At 43.6% G+C, this 15,540-nt stretch overlaps 1 protein-coding gene across 4 annotated transcripts in view; it reads left to right on the plus strand.

The window, feature by feature from the left end:
* RAB3B (RAB3B, member RAS oncogene family) overlaps nucleotides 1-15,540 on the plus strand; it is a 128,335-nt gene that overhangs the window by 74,887 nt on the left and 37,908 nt on the right. The window lies entirely within an intron of this gene.

The following is a 15,540-nucleotide window of genomic DNA, read 5'->3' on the forward strand; positions in this document are numbered from 1 at the left end:
TAGGGACAGTCCAAAAATGAAACATTCCAACGTGAAAGGTCAAAACATTTTTTTTACATTTCTGATTTTTTCCCCTTTTTAAAAACTGAAATGATTCAGCAAAATTAGCTCAAATTTGTGAACTGTTTCAGTTGCCCTGAATCTGCATTTTTGGCAAAAAAACTATTTGTGCTTAAAATTTGGCTCAGCTTTATGTAAGAGGACAGTTGGCCCCTTACTAAAACTTTGTGAGTTTGTTTGTTTGGCCCTTTCCCCTTGCCAAGAGAGAGGGGAGGGGTCAAGGAGGAGTCAGCATGCTGGGACATGTTGGATAAATCAGAGACCTCCAAGACCAGAGCCAGTGGGAAGTAGCTAGCACCCCAAGTCAGTCTAATTGACCAGTCAGGGAGCACCAGCTCAAGTCCCGGTCTCCATGTGCACTGGGGGCAAAAGAGACCGCGAGAGCAGCCCCAGGTGGAGTGAGGAGTTGTGGCCAAAAGACAGGAGCAGAAGAGCAGGGTGAGAGGCTGGAGGGGAGCTGCCTAAAGCCATAGCAACTAGTGTGAGAGAGCCGGTGTGTGGGGTGACTGTCAATACACAAAGCAGAAAACCTTCCATCAAGAGGTGTCAGACCCAGCGGAGGGAAGAGAACAGCAGCACCAGAGATGGGGTGGGGAGGCCTGTAGAGGTGTCCTGGGGAATCAGAGACAGGCTGTAAGGGACCGTGAGACAGTCACAGAGACCCCAGCTAAGGAGAGTGAGTGGAGCAGCCAGGAGGGATCCAATCTGTGGGAGCCCAGTAACTAGGGTTGCCAGCTTTGGCTGGTTGTATTCTGGGAGGTTTTGTCAGATGACATAATTTTTAATTAAAGATTCATCTTTAATTCTTGGAGACTCCAGGACAATCCTGGAGGGTTCTCAACCTTACCAGTAACCACTCCCCCACATACTGCCTCGAGACCAGCCAGGCAGGGAGCCATAACTAGCACCGGCCTGGAGAGTTCCTGGCAGCCCCTGAGTCCAGGGAGAAGGCAGCCAGTCCTGTGGGGTAACTGCAGCTGGTTCTTTGAAGGCTTGTCCAGTCCTGAGGCATAGACCTGCATGAGCGGTGCTCAGCACTGGACAAAGGTGGCCCCCTTGCAGCAAGCAGGGGAGTCCTGAGGTCAGATGAGGACAGGTTTTTCTTTTCTTTTCTCTTGTATTCTCCTTTGCAGTTGACCCTTAACTATGGGGTAGGGTGGGGGAGTTGAGCAGTTCTCCCTCTGGTAAGTACTCGGCCTGTGCATTCACTCTCTTGAGAAGTGGGTCTTCACTCACACAAGCCTACTGGGGAACATCATCTAGTGATCTTTTGAACCTGGGTCTCTGTTGTAGGGGAAGATTTGGGGCTTGCACAAAACAAGAAAAAAGCGGGATATGGACATTGCTGCGTTAATTTGTATGGAACTCTGAGTGACATTATAACCTAGTGGGTGGTGCATTGTCCTCACCACACACCTCTTCTGCCACTCAGTCTGAAAAGCCAAGGTTCACCACCAACAGACTGTTATTGTTTAAAGTGTTTTTTGTGTATATGTATGTGTGTATATATACAGAATAAATAGTTTAGTGTATTTTAAAACCTTTCAACTGCTTAGTATATTTTGAAACCTGCTAATACATTTTCTCCCATTTTTAGGCTGTTCCTGAGAAAAATAAACCTGTTTTGTTTGATTTGGTATTTTCTGTGTGTGCCCTTTTTAACAGTCTAGTTCAGGATAAAGCTATTACCCCAGTTAGGGGTATATGAATGATTGGGAATCTATCTGGTAATTGGGTGGGAGCACTCCACCTCTCAGATGGACCTGATGTGGGTAAGCAGAGCAACTGGAGAGGACATACTGTGTTGAGAGGGCGAGGCAATTTGGAACTTCCTTCACCATAGTCTCCAGTGTTCAGGCTCAGTCCCAGGGTCTCATGAGCAGCTATGGTGTCCCTGAAGGGGGAGGGTATTTGGTAATTGCATTGCAGCCTTAAACCCAATCCAAGAGTGTTCCGAGGTCACAGCAGGCAAGGCCCTACTTGCATCGTAGCCTTGCTAGGTAGATCGGGAGAAGGATGTCACCTGGCGTTATTAGTGTCCCACCCATTCCTACAGGCAAGGAACCATGCCCAGCCTGTTCTTCTGGGTGACTCTGGGGATGGTGAGAGACAGGTTGCTTTCTTGTCCCACCGAGATAAGTTAGTGGGGGGGGGCGAAGTCCCATTTTAAAATACCTCTGCCCCTAACCTTGCTACATTTTGGCATCACAAATAGGAATGGACTAGACCCTCCCTTAGTCTGTAGAGACTTGTAAGTCTTGGCTCGTTGCTCAGTCTCAATAAGGAATGGTGGCACTTGAGTGAAGACCATGGAAGAGATACGTGAGCAGTTAAAAGAGCTCCAGAATAAACTGAGCGAGCAGGAGCAGGCCAGGTTCTTGCAACAGGCCCTAGAAAAGCAGAGAGATGCCCTGTATCTGGTCAGAACCATTATTGAGAAGCAGTCAACATAGCCAGCTGTATTGTATATACCCTGCGATCACCTGATCCCTGATTTCACCAGACATCCCATCAAACCGGCTGTTGTCAAACAGGAAGAGTGGTTAGCTGCTGCCAAAGCTGCCCTGAGGATCTTGTAAGTTCCAGCAGAGGTTCAGGTTGAGTTAGTCAAACAATATATCATAGCCAAAATCATGCTAGAGCCCTGGTTCACTCCTCCACATCTGAGAGTGGCCAGAGGGATCTAAGACTGGACAGTCTGAGAGAGGCTATTTGACTACTGGCCACACGACAGGAGGAGTTATTCCAACTCATAACAGCACAGAGCAGTGGGGCAGTGAGTGTGAGGGAGGGAGCTCCCATGTCAAAAGACCAAAGTGAATGGTGGACTTCTTGCATGGATGAACAGGGAAGGTACATCTGTTTTTTCTGTGAAGAGCTAGGGCATACAGCTTTGGAGAACAAGGGTTCTCAAGGGGAGGCTCCAACCAAGACTCCTCCAGTTAAAACAGCCTGACTACCATGGGGGATTAAATGGCTGCTGCTGGGCAAGAAAGTTTACTGGAAATGACTCTGACAGAGAATTTAAGGAGAGAGTGTTTGGCACCTGTCCGGTTGTGGAATTGAGACAGGCAGAGTGCCTACCCTTTGTTTATTGGACACAGGTTCAGAGGTTACCACCATGAGCGAGGCTCATTTCAGTGGCACTATTGGGATTGTATACACCGATGAAGAATGTGGATTTTGTAAGGTTAACTGAAGCTAATCGACTAAGAATCCCAATGCTTGGATGCCTTGATGTGCCAGTAATGCTGTTGGGACAGGCTTTTCCAAACAAAAGTATGTTTGTCATCAAGGATGCAATTACCACAAGCCCAGGGGAGAGACTGATCCCCAGCATTGTTGGCATGAACATCCTCAAAGCGCTAACTGGACTAATGCCTCTCTTTATATGGTTTGCCTTCACTCAGGATGGGAAGGCAATGATGGCCCTGGTCCAAGCCAGGATCGCATGTCAAATAAATCAGGCAAATGAGGAGGGCAGAGTGGGATTTCTGCAGGGGGCTAGCAAGAAGCCTGTTATCATTCCACCACTTAGTGAGAGACTGTTGGAAGGACAGCGTTTTGCCTTGTCAAAGCTGGAATAGGGCTCTGTTCTAATGAAAGGGTCCCATAAAACAGATTTGCCCAATGGAGTATATGTGGCCAATACTTTGCCCCGAAGTAAGGATGGACAGATTCCACTAAGAGTGTTAAATAGTGGTGAACGGACCATCCTACTTCACCCAGCGGTTCACACTGCTGAGGTCTACTTGCCAGCTACAGTAGTCCCAATGGGAAAGGTTGTGTTCAGTGAAATCAGGTATTATACATCCACAAGGTTGAGGGTATGACATCTCCAGGCTCAACCAGTGGTAATCAGCAATAGGAAGTTCCAGTACAGATTGACCAGGAGGACCTGACTGAAGAACGGGTACAGCAACTGGTCAAGTTATTGGAAAAACTTAAGGATGTCTTTGTTCTCCAGAGAAGACACCGATTTTGGGAATACCACCACAGTCACTCACCGAATCCCCCTGGAGAAAGCAGAACCAATTAAACAGAAACAGAGGAGGGTGTCTGTCATAAATATAAAGGGAAGGGTAACCACTTTTCTGTATACAGTGCTATAAAATCCCTCCTGGCCAGAGGCAAAGTCCTTTTACCTGTAAAGGGTTAAGAAGCTCAGGTAACCTGGCTGGCACCTGACCCAAAATGACCAATGAGGGGACAAGATACTTTCAAATCTGGAGAGGGAAAAAGGCTTTTGTCTGTCTGTGGGATACCTTTGCCAGGAACACATCAAGGATGCAAGCCCTCCAACTCCTGTCAAGTTAGTAAGTAATCTAGCTAGGAAATGTGTTAGGTTTTCTTTGTTTTGGCTTGTGAAATTTCCAGTGCTGGAGGATATGTGTATTCCTGTTTTTGGTGTCTCTTTGTAACTTAAGGTTTTGCCTAGAGGGATTCTCTGTGTTTTGAATCTGACTGCCTGTAAGATTATCTTCCATTCTGATCTTACAGAGTTGTTCTCTTAGCTTTAAAAGAAACAGCGATCTGTTCCAATGCTGGAGAAAAACTGGCTGTGTTGGACTTATTGAGAGATGGTATGTTGGTCTCCAACGTGGCACATAAATATGGCAGCAACGAATCTTGCATCCATGCCATCAAGATTAGAGAGAGAGAAATTTGTCAAGCTGTGGCATCAAGTGCTCCAGTAACTGTTAAGGTGACGAGCCAGGTGTGTGATAAGACTTTAGTGAAGACTGAAAAGGCATTAAACTTATGGCTGGAAGACATGAACCGTAAACGTGTGCCTATCGATCGCAACACGTTGCGAAAAAAGGCTCTTAGCCTCTATGCACTGTTCAAACCTCCCGCCAAAGAGGGACAGCCTTCTGATGAAAAGGAATTCAAAGCCAGCCAAGGTTGACTTAGCAGTTTTAGGAACCGCTTCAACCTCAAAAACGTGCAGACTACTGGTGAAGCTGCATCTGCCAATGAAGAGGCAGCAAAAGCCTACCCCGAACAATTAAAGAAAATCATAGAAGAAAAGGGCTATCTTCCAGAACAAGTTTTTAATGCTGACAAGACTGGGCTCTTCTGGAAAAAAAATGCCCAACCGCACTTACATTTCAAAATCAAAAAGACAAGCCCCTGGCTTCAAAGCAGCTAAAGACCATGTGACTGCATTGTTTTGTGGCAATGCGGCTGGGCGTTTAATAAAGCCGAGCTTGCTCTACAGGGCTGCAAATCCCCGTGCCCTAAAAGGCAAGAACAAAAATCTCCTGCCCGTGTTCTGGCAATCAAATAAAAAGACTTGGGTGACGGCAGCATTATTTCTGGATTGGTTCCACAAGTGTTTCGTTCCGGAGGTCAAGCGGTACCTCGAAGAGAAAGGACTTGACTTTAAAGTATTGCTGATCGTAGAGAGTGCTCCTGGCCACTCTGAGGCACTCCAGTTTGCGCATAACAACGTTGAAGTTATCTTTCCCCGCTCACCAATATCACCTCCATCCTCCAACCTCTCGACCAAGTCGTGATTCGCTGTTTCAAGGCCACATCCATGAGGCTTACGTTCTCATGGATACGTAGCACTATGGATGCTGATCCCAATCTTAATGTGATGGAGTGTTGGAAGTCCTTCAACATTGCTGATTGCATCACTTATATTAAACAGGCAATGGATGCAATCAAGCCTGAAACAGTCAATGCATGTTGGCAAAACCTATGGAAAGAATGTGTGAATGATTTTAAGGGTTTCCCGACCATTGACAAAGAAGTGAAACGCATTGTTCAGGTGACCAGGCAAGTGAGTGGCGATAGCTTCGTCGACATCCTTGAGGAAGAAATTGAAGAATTAACTGAGAGCTATAGAGAAACACTGACTAACGAAGAGTTAGAGGAACTGATAAAATCATCTACAGAAGACAAAGATGATGATGATGATGATGATGAACAGGAAGAGCCGCCAGTTGGAATCTTCATAAATTTGCTGAAGTGTTCCAAACAGCGAAACACTTGAATGATTTAATTTCTGAATACGATCCCTCTATAGAACGAAGCCTCAAAATCACACGTAGTATTACGGACGATTTGAGACCGTATCAAGAAATGTTTGAGCAGCTCAAGAGACAACAGCGACAGTTGCCGATCACCATGTTTTTCAAGGAAAAACAACCAGCAGCAGATGAGCCTACGCAATCAACTTCTCGAACTGAACCAGAGCCAACCACTTGGTCTATGACTCGCTCTCCGTCACCTCCGTCTCCTGGATTGACATCAAGCCCTGACGACCCCCGGTAATTTCCCCCACCGTAATTAAAAATACAGTACTGTAAAATTATATTTTGCATATGTACTCTTTATTAGATACTGTACATTACTGAATACATTGTACATTTATACATATTACTGTACAGGGTTGTACAGTATACAGAACCATGTACAGTCTACTGTACTTTATGGGCAATTTAAGGGATTTTCAAGGGTAATTTTGACTACATGCAATTTTCACTTTACGCGCTGACTTTAGAACTTAACCCCCGCGTAAGATGCGACTCGACTGTGTAATGTTGCTCTGAGCTTTTAAACAGCTGCCATATTCCATCCCAGTGGTAACTGCACTTCAGTGTTGGATTAACGGATCCCTATTTATATCCATTACATTGGTTTACTTAGGAGTATAAAGTGCTTTGCATGTCTATAATTATTCTAATTCAAGAACCTCAGTGTATTATTAATAAAACAAATGTTTATACTGTAGCAGTAATGATTTCATCATTTGTACTCAGTGCATAGTCCTGACAATGCAGTGGACCTGTTGAGTTTTATTCGCGGTCAACTTCCAGTATTTATTTGCTAGTAAGGAAATGGAAGTTGGGAGGAGATATGTTATGGAGTTGCCTATATTTTTGCACCCCCATGCATTTCTTGTTTTTCCTTCCAAGTAACAGTATCAAGAAAAAAATCAAACTGACTGGCATTTTAATTTGTGTGCAGACAAATGAAGATGTTTGAGCTAGCTAAAAGATATCTGTGAGACATAACCACAATGAACCTAATCCTCTTTTTTTCAGTGTACATCTTTGTCTAGTTTTTCTCTTTTGCAGGCACTGACTTGTAAATGTCACAAAAGGGAAACCTGACCCATACAGTGATAAGCAGGGGCAGATATGTTTGTGAAGCAAGCAGCCCTATTTCAACCCCACGTATTGTTTGACTGGTTGAGTAGATCAACTGCTGCCAATCCCTTGCTGTGATCTCAAAGCAGTGAGGAAAAGGAAAATCATTTATTTTAACTCCTTATAAGCAGGAGTGCTAATCACAGAATCTTAATTTGATTTCACTTTGGGTAATTGCATTCTGCTGACCAAAAACAATGCCTTGCTGTGTCAGTTTTTCACTTCTTGACCTAAATTGTTGTGTAGAGTTGCTGAGTGATGTTAGTCGATTGCTTTTTTTCACCCCAGAAATGGCTGCATTTGAATGGTGGGGTGAAGTGAGTCCAGTGTCTTTTATTCCCTATATGAGTTTTGTTTGTAAGGTGCTTTTGGGAGGAAAGGCAGTATATAAACGTAGGACTTTATTATTATTTGTAGTAGTACAAGTTTGCCCCGGGGGCATTCAACGCATCAGTTACAGGAAACATAGTTAACAATAAGGGGAGGAAGGGAGTTTAAAGCCTTGTGCCCACTTGCTGACTAACTATGTTTTGCAAAACCTCTTAGGGCTTGTCTGCACTCTAAACACTGCAGCAGGACGGATGCGGTGCTGATGCTGCGCCACTGTAGCATTTCAAGTGTAGACGCTACCTAAGCCGATGAGAGGTGTTCTCCTGGCGGCAAAGGTAATCCACCTCCCTGACAGGCAGCGGCTAGGTCGACGGAAGAATCCTTCAGTTGACTTAGCACTGTCTACACGGGGACTTTGGTTGGCTTAACTATGTTGCTCAGGGAGGTGGATTTTTCACACTCCAGAGCAAGATAGTTAAGCCGACCTAATTTTCTAGCGTAGACCAAGCCTTTGGCTGTGTCTATACTAGAAGTTTTTTCCTAAAATGTCCTACTGGCGCAGGTCCACCCTAGGTAGCAATGCTGGGAGTACTAGGCTAGACGGAGCTGCATGTGGTTGTGTGGTCTAACCCTGCACAGAGCAGGCCTACAAAACAGGGTGGCTGAAACACTGGCATGTCCCTGGCACTGTGTCTACACTAGGACTCCCATCTTTACTATCACTATTGGAGCTGAAGTGATGGTAGTTGGGAAACTTGAAGGAAAAAATCCTAGCATAGACAAGGCCTTACAGTAAAGTTATTTTTTCCTATGGAATAATTTTCTTCCGAGTTGCTAATATAACATATATTGCAACTAGCTGATTACAGTTTAACAGGGTTTCATTATATCGTGAGTTCACTCAAGTAGGTTCCAGTGGCTCATGGTCAATGGGAATACTAGGTAATGAGAGAGAAATAACATGGTTAATTCTGTCTTTTGACCTGGAATGTTTTAATGAGAGCTAAACTCCAGAGTTAATTTGCTCCTGCCAGCAGGTGAAATGAGAGAGAACTAAGCTTCACAAGCATTTCATGATGTCATATCTCCTCCATAGTAACCAGTGACTCATCTTGCTCTCCTGTTTAATTCTATTTTTGGATGCCAGCAGGAACAATAGGATCAATGCTCATCAACATTATTACTTTTATTGTTAATTTCTTAGTGATTCATAGGGCAGCCTGAGCTCTCTTCTCTCACTGCCTAATATTTTCGAAACTTCCTTTTTGTCTCAGCAGTGACTTTTGCTTAGCACCTTTCTTGATGCCTTTAACACATAGTATCCTTTGTAAAGAAAAAAAAATTATATAAATCTTATCCCATCATCCACCATGCTGAAGTGCAGAAACTTCTAGAGTGGAACACTGCAACTATTTAACTGTGTACACCAACACTACATAACAGTTAAGACAAAGAAAATAATTTAAAAATCATATCCAATTAAAGCTACAGAGGGAATTTAGGTGGAATGAGTTAAAATTCCTATGTAAGTGCTAATATGTATAAGAAGATAATATACTGCATATAGGGTAATGGCCACCATGTGATAAATTGCACAAACAAAATACTTGTTGGGAAGAACTATGTAATTACAGCTATCTCAGATTCATGCTGATAAAATCTGTATATAACCCTATGAAATATAATGTGTGTGTGTGTGTGTGTGTATGTATAGGTGTGTGTATATTTACATATATACACACACACACACCCATAGCACAGAGGTACATTTAAGTGTGTTAAGGCCTTTCAGTGTTAATTTTTTCCAATATGTTTAAAAATTTAAATTTGTTTTCTTAGGTGTGTGTGTGTGTGTGTGTGTGAGAGTATATAAAATACAGTACAATACAATACAAAGGACTGCCATAAATAGCCACCAAGTCCCTACAGATCAGCCAACTACTTTACTCTCTTCATGAAGAAGATGGAAGGTCTGCAGGGATCAAATCAGCATCAGCAAAGAAACAAGGTTAAAAGCACATAGTTCCATGGTGGTAGTGTCAAGTTGCTGAGCAGGGAAGACTAATGGCGGTGGATCTGCTACAACCAATAGCCCTTTTCCCCCGCACCTAAAAAAAAAAATAATCAAATCTGGCATTCACAGTTAAAGATAATTTTTCCTGGGAAAAGGAAAAAAAAACCTTGGCCCATGATGATTTTCAGTCCCTGAACTTCAGCAGCACAGTGGGACAAGACACAGTTTAAATTTCCAGCAGTGGAGTTGTCATGGTTCCTCATTCCATAACTTTATGGAGGACATTCATTCCAAGATGTGACCTCAAAGAGCCTGTGATGGATGAGAACCCCCTATTAATGTGGCTGGACCAAGTCACCATGTCTGTGTGAATATAGTTGGGTCAAATTCAGATTTTGTACAAGGAGATGAAATTTCACAGATGTCAACAGAGTTGCTTCTGCTTACAGCAGGTCTGAATTTGGCCCATTGTGCCTGAATATAAGGACAACAAGTAAACAGTGTCCCAGAACCCCATAAATAGTGACTCTATAAGCCAGCCACTTGTTTCTGTTTGGATATCGGTATGGAATCGCCAAAGGGCTCACCCTTTTCCACAAACTCAGTTTGCCTATCTTGAAAGGATTAGGGGCTAAGGGAACTCTTCTGGGAATCAAACTATGATTTCAAGGAGTCAGATGTTTCACACCAGATGCTTAGATGTCAGATAACTTGTCACTCGTGGCATCGCTGGGCCATACAATCCCTTATCCTGTCTCCAACAACAACAACATTGAAAGGAAGGTGTAAAAAGCCATATTATAAATCTCACTATGTGATGCTATCCAGTTGGGTGGGGGAGGGCAGAAATCTCTTCACCCTAGCTGGAGATCAGCTGATGTCCTGATGCAGTGATGACTGTCGTTGTTGTGTGTTAAGCACCAACAGTGTGCTTTGTGCTAAGACACAGTCAGTCCCTGCCCAAAATCTCTTACAGTCGAAGACAGACATAGAGTGGACAGAATGTGCTGGAAAACCCAGAGGAGGGAAGAACTAGCATTTTTGTTCTAAAAATATATTTTATATTATTGACTCAAGGCAGAAGTGCATCATTGTGAGGGATCCAAATGAAGAGAAATCAGTGGGTTAGTGGACTGGAAATGTAAACATTTGTGATTGTATCCAAGCAGTTGAACTGCTGATCAATCTTTTATTCATATAAATGTCTGATCCTTCTTTTAATTTTTTTTTTACTAAGCTGTTTGTCACATGCTCTAGGACAAAAGTGATGTGTGTGCTTAGATTAGATTGAGCCTGATACAGATGAGAAATTGCACTTTTCTTTTAAATTCTTTGTGGTCAGAAATAGTTGTCAAAAGAAGAAAATCAATGAGAATTCTCACTTTCAAACCTGAATAAAAAAGCATGAAATTGGGGCCTAAAACTTTAAGCATGATGACCCTTTTAAATGTTGTCCTTGGCTTTCTATTTCTGTTAATGCAGGTTTAAAAAATTCTGGATATGCTAATGTTATCGTGAATAGTTAAGAATTGGATCATGTGAGTAGTTGGGCATCTGTCACAAGAACTCCATGCAAACGCATTTGGGTCATGGGTCTTTCCCCGTGACTCATGCTCAACTTTTGATGGCACAGGTATTGTAAGAGCCTTCACATTTTTGTTCGAAGGTCCCATGTAACAGGATTTTTTGTTTGTTCTTTTGTATATAGCAAACTTAGTTGAATGTCAAGGGAAGGTTCATGTGTTATTGCAAGAGAACCCAGACATGTTAGTTATTAGCATTAATGTGCCTTGCTAAGACACTTCTTTGCCTAGTTATAAAAAGCTATCTGATTCCTAGTCAGGGACAGCCAAACAGACTTCTGGACACTGAAGGCTCAGGCTGTTCTTCCCAGGCTGTTAATTAGCGCTATGACATTGTTTGTGCTGATCTCTGCCTGTACCTCATGTACTTGCTTCCCTTGTCTTTTAATCTGCTTAGTTATATTCCATCTAAAGGTCTTGCAGGCAACTCAAAAAAGCAATCAGTATTCATTATTTTGTCCCTTCATTAGAAGACTCTCCCAAACAATAAACTTAGGTGCTTAGTTACATATAAGGGCTTGCTGTGTTTTAAACTCAGGGTGCGGCGGGGAATTGCTACAAATGCAGAATAAAGAAATCCAATTATGATAGATACTGCACTGCATGCAGTATCTTGGGGGCCATTGTATTAGATTTATGAATGGTTTATGTATGATTGTGTTCTACTCCATGGGGGAGGGTTACCAGCGGGGGATGGTTAAGGTGAGTCACTGAGGCCATGTCTATCCTACAGCCACAGCGCCGTAGTGTAGGTACTTCTCACATCGACAGAAGGGTTTTTCCATCCATGTAGTTAATGTAGCTCTCTGGCAGGTGGTAACTAGGTCGACAGAAGAATTCTTCCATCTGTCGACCTACCTGCATCTATGCTAGGGGTTGGTTAGTTCGACCTAACTACAGCACGCTGTATTTTTTACAGCCCTGAGTGACATAGCTAGGTTGATATATAATTTTTAAGTGTAGACTAGGGCTGAGACTGAACAACTCTAGAGAGGAACTGCCTCCTGGAGTGGTGACTAGGAGACAAAGAAAGGGCTTTTGGTCTAAAAGGATGAGCTTTAACTGACACAGGACCTTCTTTCTGATCCAGTAAATGGACAGGACCTCCTGTCCAAGGGGGGGCCCCAACCCTTGCAGAAGAGGTGGAAAGACTTTGGCCTACTAGGGCCTCATAAAACGGGTAGGTGACTCCTGGTAAGCTTTTAGCATGCGTATAGGGACTTCTATTGTTATCTCTGTAATGCTTTTACCTTAAGGATAAACATACCGGCTTAGGAAGAGGAGTCTGGCAAGTTGTAACTGCTGGCAATACACTGTTCATAGCTCTTGGAGAGAAAGCAAAGCACAGGGACTGGCCTTTTTCGGCAGACTGGCTTGCTGGGGACATCACAGCATTAGGCAGGGAACTGTGCAGCCTTCTACACACCACTGAAAGAAGCATGCAGTGTAGACTTACCCTTAGGGGGAGAGAAGGATCCTCTGGTGTAGCTTTCTCCACTGAGGAGCTATTTCTGGGCTAGGACTGTAGATATTCTCATGGACTGCATGGCTCCGTGGGGGAATGCCAAACACCATCGGGAAGCTGCAAGGAACTTGTTTAAATGAGCCTTCCTCCTCCAGAGAACACCCTGTAACACCCTGGTGAAGAATACCAGTGGTTAATGGTTTTTGTTTACCCTTTCACAGTAAGACTTGCGTGCTAGGCAGCCAGCATCTTAGCCCTTCCTGAGCAGATGCAAGCACCACGGTTGTGTATATTGAAATTATGGGAAGTGGGACTTCAAAAATGTTGGGTCTGATTCTGATCTCACTTATAACAGTTATATACTGGTGTAACTCCATTGAACTCAGTGGAGCTCTTCCTGATTCAAATCAGTGCTAGTGAGATTAGAATCAGGTCCTACATCTCTGAAGGAGTTCTGTACAGAGGGATTTATTTGCCTTAAACTATATTCTGCAAAGACTCTTTCAACCAGTCTCTGAATTTTTCTGCTGAAGTTGCAGAGTTGATAAAGCCCTTTTAGGGTACATCTGCATTTCGCTAAAAGACCCGTGGCACTGAGTTTCGGAGCCCAGGTCAGCTGACTTGGGCTTGCAAGGCTTGGGCTGCGGGGATAAAAATTGCAGCGTAGACATTCAGGCTCAGGCTGGAGCCTGGGCTCTGAGACCCTCCCTCCTTGTGGACTGTTGGAGCTCAGGCTCCTTCCTGAGCCCAAACATCTGCACTGCAGCTTTGAGGCCCTGCAGTCCGAGTCCTGGGAGCCCAAGTCAGCTGACCTGGGTCATCTGTGGCCATGTTGTGGGTCTTTTATTGCAGTGTAGACATATCCTTAGACATTTTTCTCCAAGACTAAGGGAAGGAAACTTTGCTAATCATGTTTTAAACCAGTGGCATAAAAGGCCTTTTTTAAAAGTTAGAGTGTGGAGGCTGAGTACTGTACCCCACCATTCACTTAAGAACTGCTTATCCATAAGAGTAACTGCAGCAATCAATATATTACACTGAGTGTGTGCTTTGAAGATAAGGCTCTTGTCTCCCTACAGCTATTTCGGAGCATCTGTTTGCTGAAAGATGGATGAAATACATTTGTGCAAATCATAGATAATACCTCCCAAATGGAAGATATTTTATTTACTTGAGTACTATACCTGCTTCATCCGAAGGGATGGAATATTTAGTAGGTTGGTAATTATAGACCTTTTCAGCTCGAGGCGCTCAGTTAAATCTAGGCCACCTCAGTGGTGAGTAAAAGTTGTTACACTCACCTAATAGGCATCAGATGGTATGGCTGCCTGCAGTGACTCAAGAGTATGAGTACCAACTTCAGGGCAGGCTTTTAGGAAACAGGGCACAAACCCCAAACTGGCTGTGAGTTCTGTGTTTAGATTTCACCAGTGAATTATCAAGTGTAAATTTGTTAGGCACTAAAACAGCCTTAACATCAAGTAACAGACAGTCTCCTTGGGTACCCTGGTCTGTCTTGACAGGTTTCAGAGCAACAGCCATGTTAGTCTGTATTCACAACAAGAAAAGGAGGACTTGTGGCACCTTAGAGACTAACTAGTTTATTTGAGCATAAGCTTTCGTGAGCTACAGCTCACTTCATCGGATGCATGCTGTGGAAAATACAGAAGATGTTTGTTTTTATACACACAAATCGTGAAAAAATGGGTGTTTATCACTACAAAAGGTTTTCTCTCCCCCCACCCCACTCTCCTGCTGGTAATAGCTTATGTAAAGTGATCACTCTCCTTACAATGTGTATGATAATCAAGGTGGGCCATTTCCAGCACAAATCCAGGTTCCCCCCCCCAACAAACCCACTCTCCTATTGGTAATAGCTTATCTAAAGTGATCACTCTCCTTACAATGTGTATGATAATCAAGGTGGGCCATTTCCAGCATTTCCCTGGTCTATCTTATCACCCAGGTAAGTTTATTTTTGTGATAGATGGTCCCTTACACCAAGAGTGACAGCAATATTCAGGTTACTCCCAGTTCCAAAGGACCAGTCACTTACCCCAGGTCCATTGCACCTTAGATATCACCATGACAGAATACGCCCCTGTATTCATACCCTACATACTATTTTAATAATCTTTGTACAAAGCATGCATTGTAAGGTATCATTTGGAAACTCATAATTTCCTGATCAGTATTGTCCTGGTAAAATATGTGTAGCAACATTCTGTGTGAAGTTACAAGATTATCCTGTATGCTGTTAACACATGTTCCAAACCCCACAGCCCTACCCAGGCAGAAGTCAGGTTTATCCTAAACAAAAGAAGGAATGTGTGTTTGCCTTAATTTGCATTGAAGCAGTAAGCAGAGTCATTATGCAGGGAGGGCAAACAAAGGAAGTTCAAACAGGTGAAAAAAAAAGCAGGGAATATCCTTCTACATCGTCTCTTTGTCTCCCGGTTCTCAGCTGGAAATGTTTTTCAAGAGGGGGACTGAAACTATAAAAAGGAGGGACAGTCACTCCAAGACACACACCCCTCCCTACCCATCGCATTTACTGCATCTGAAGAGACAAAGAAAGCAGCTGTTAGACCAGGCGTGGGAACCTTTTTTCTATCCGGGCCACTGACCCACAGAAAAAAATCAGTCACGGGCCACACACAGCCCCGCAGAGGGGCGCAGACGCTCGGGTCTTGCCCTAGGCTCCAGGCTGGGGCTACAAATGAGGGGTTCAGGGTGCGGGAGGGGCTCCAGGCTGGGGCAGAGGGTTGGGGTGCTGAGGGTCTCGGCAGACCACTTAATGATCTTTCCAAATGTTGTTTGTACCGTTAGCTAACTATTGTAAAGCACTTTGGATAAAAGCGCTATATAAAAAAAAGTAGTAATAATTAACTTTTTTTGTTCTACAAATAAAAGCACACAACTCGTATT

Source organism: Lepidochelys olivacea, assembly GCF_965140295.1.
Source record: "Lepidochelys olivacea isolate rLepOli2 genome assembly, chromosome: 8".
NCBI lineage: Eukaryota > Metazoa > Chordata > Testudines > Cheloniidae > Lepidochelys > Lepidochelys olivacea.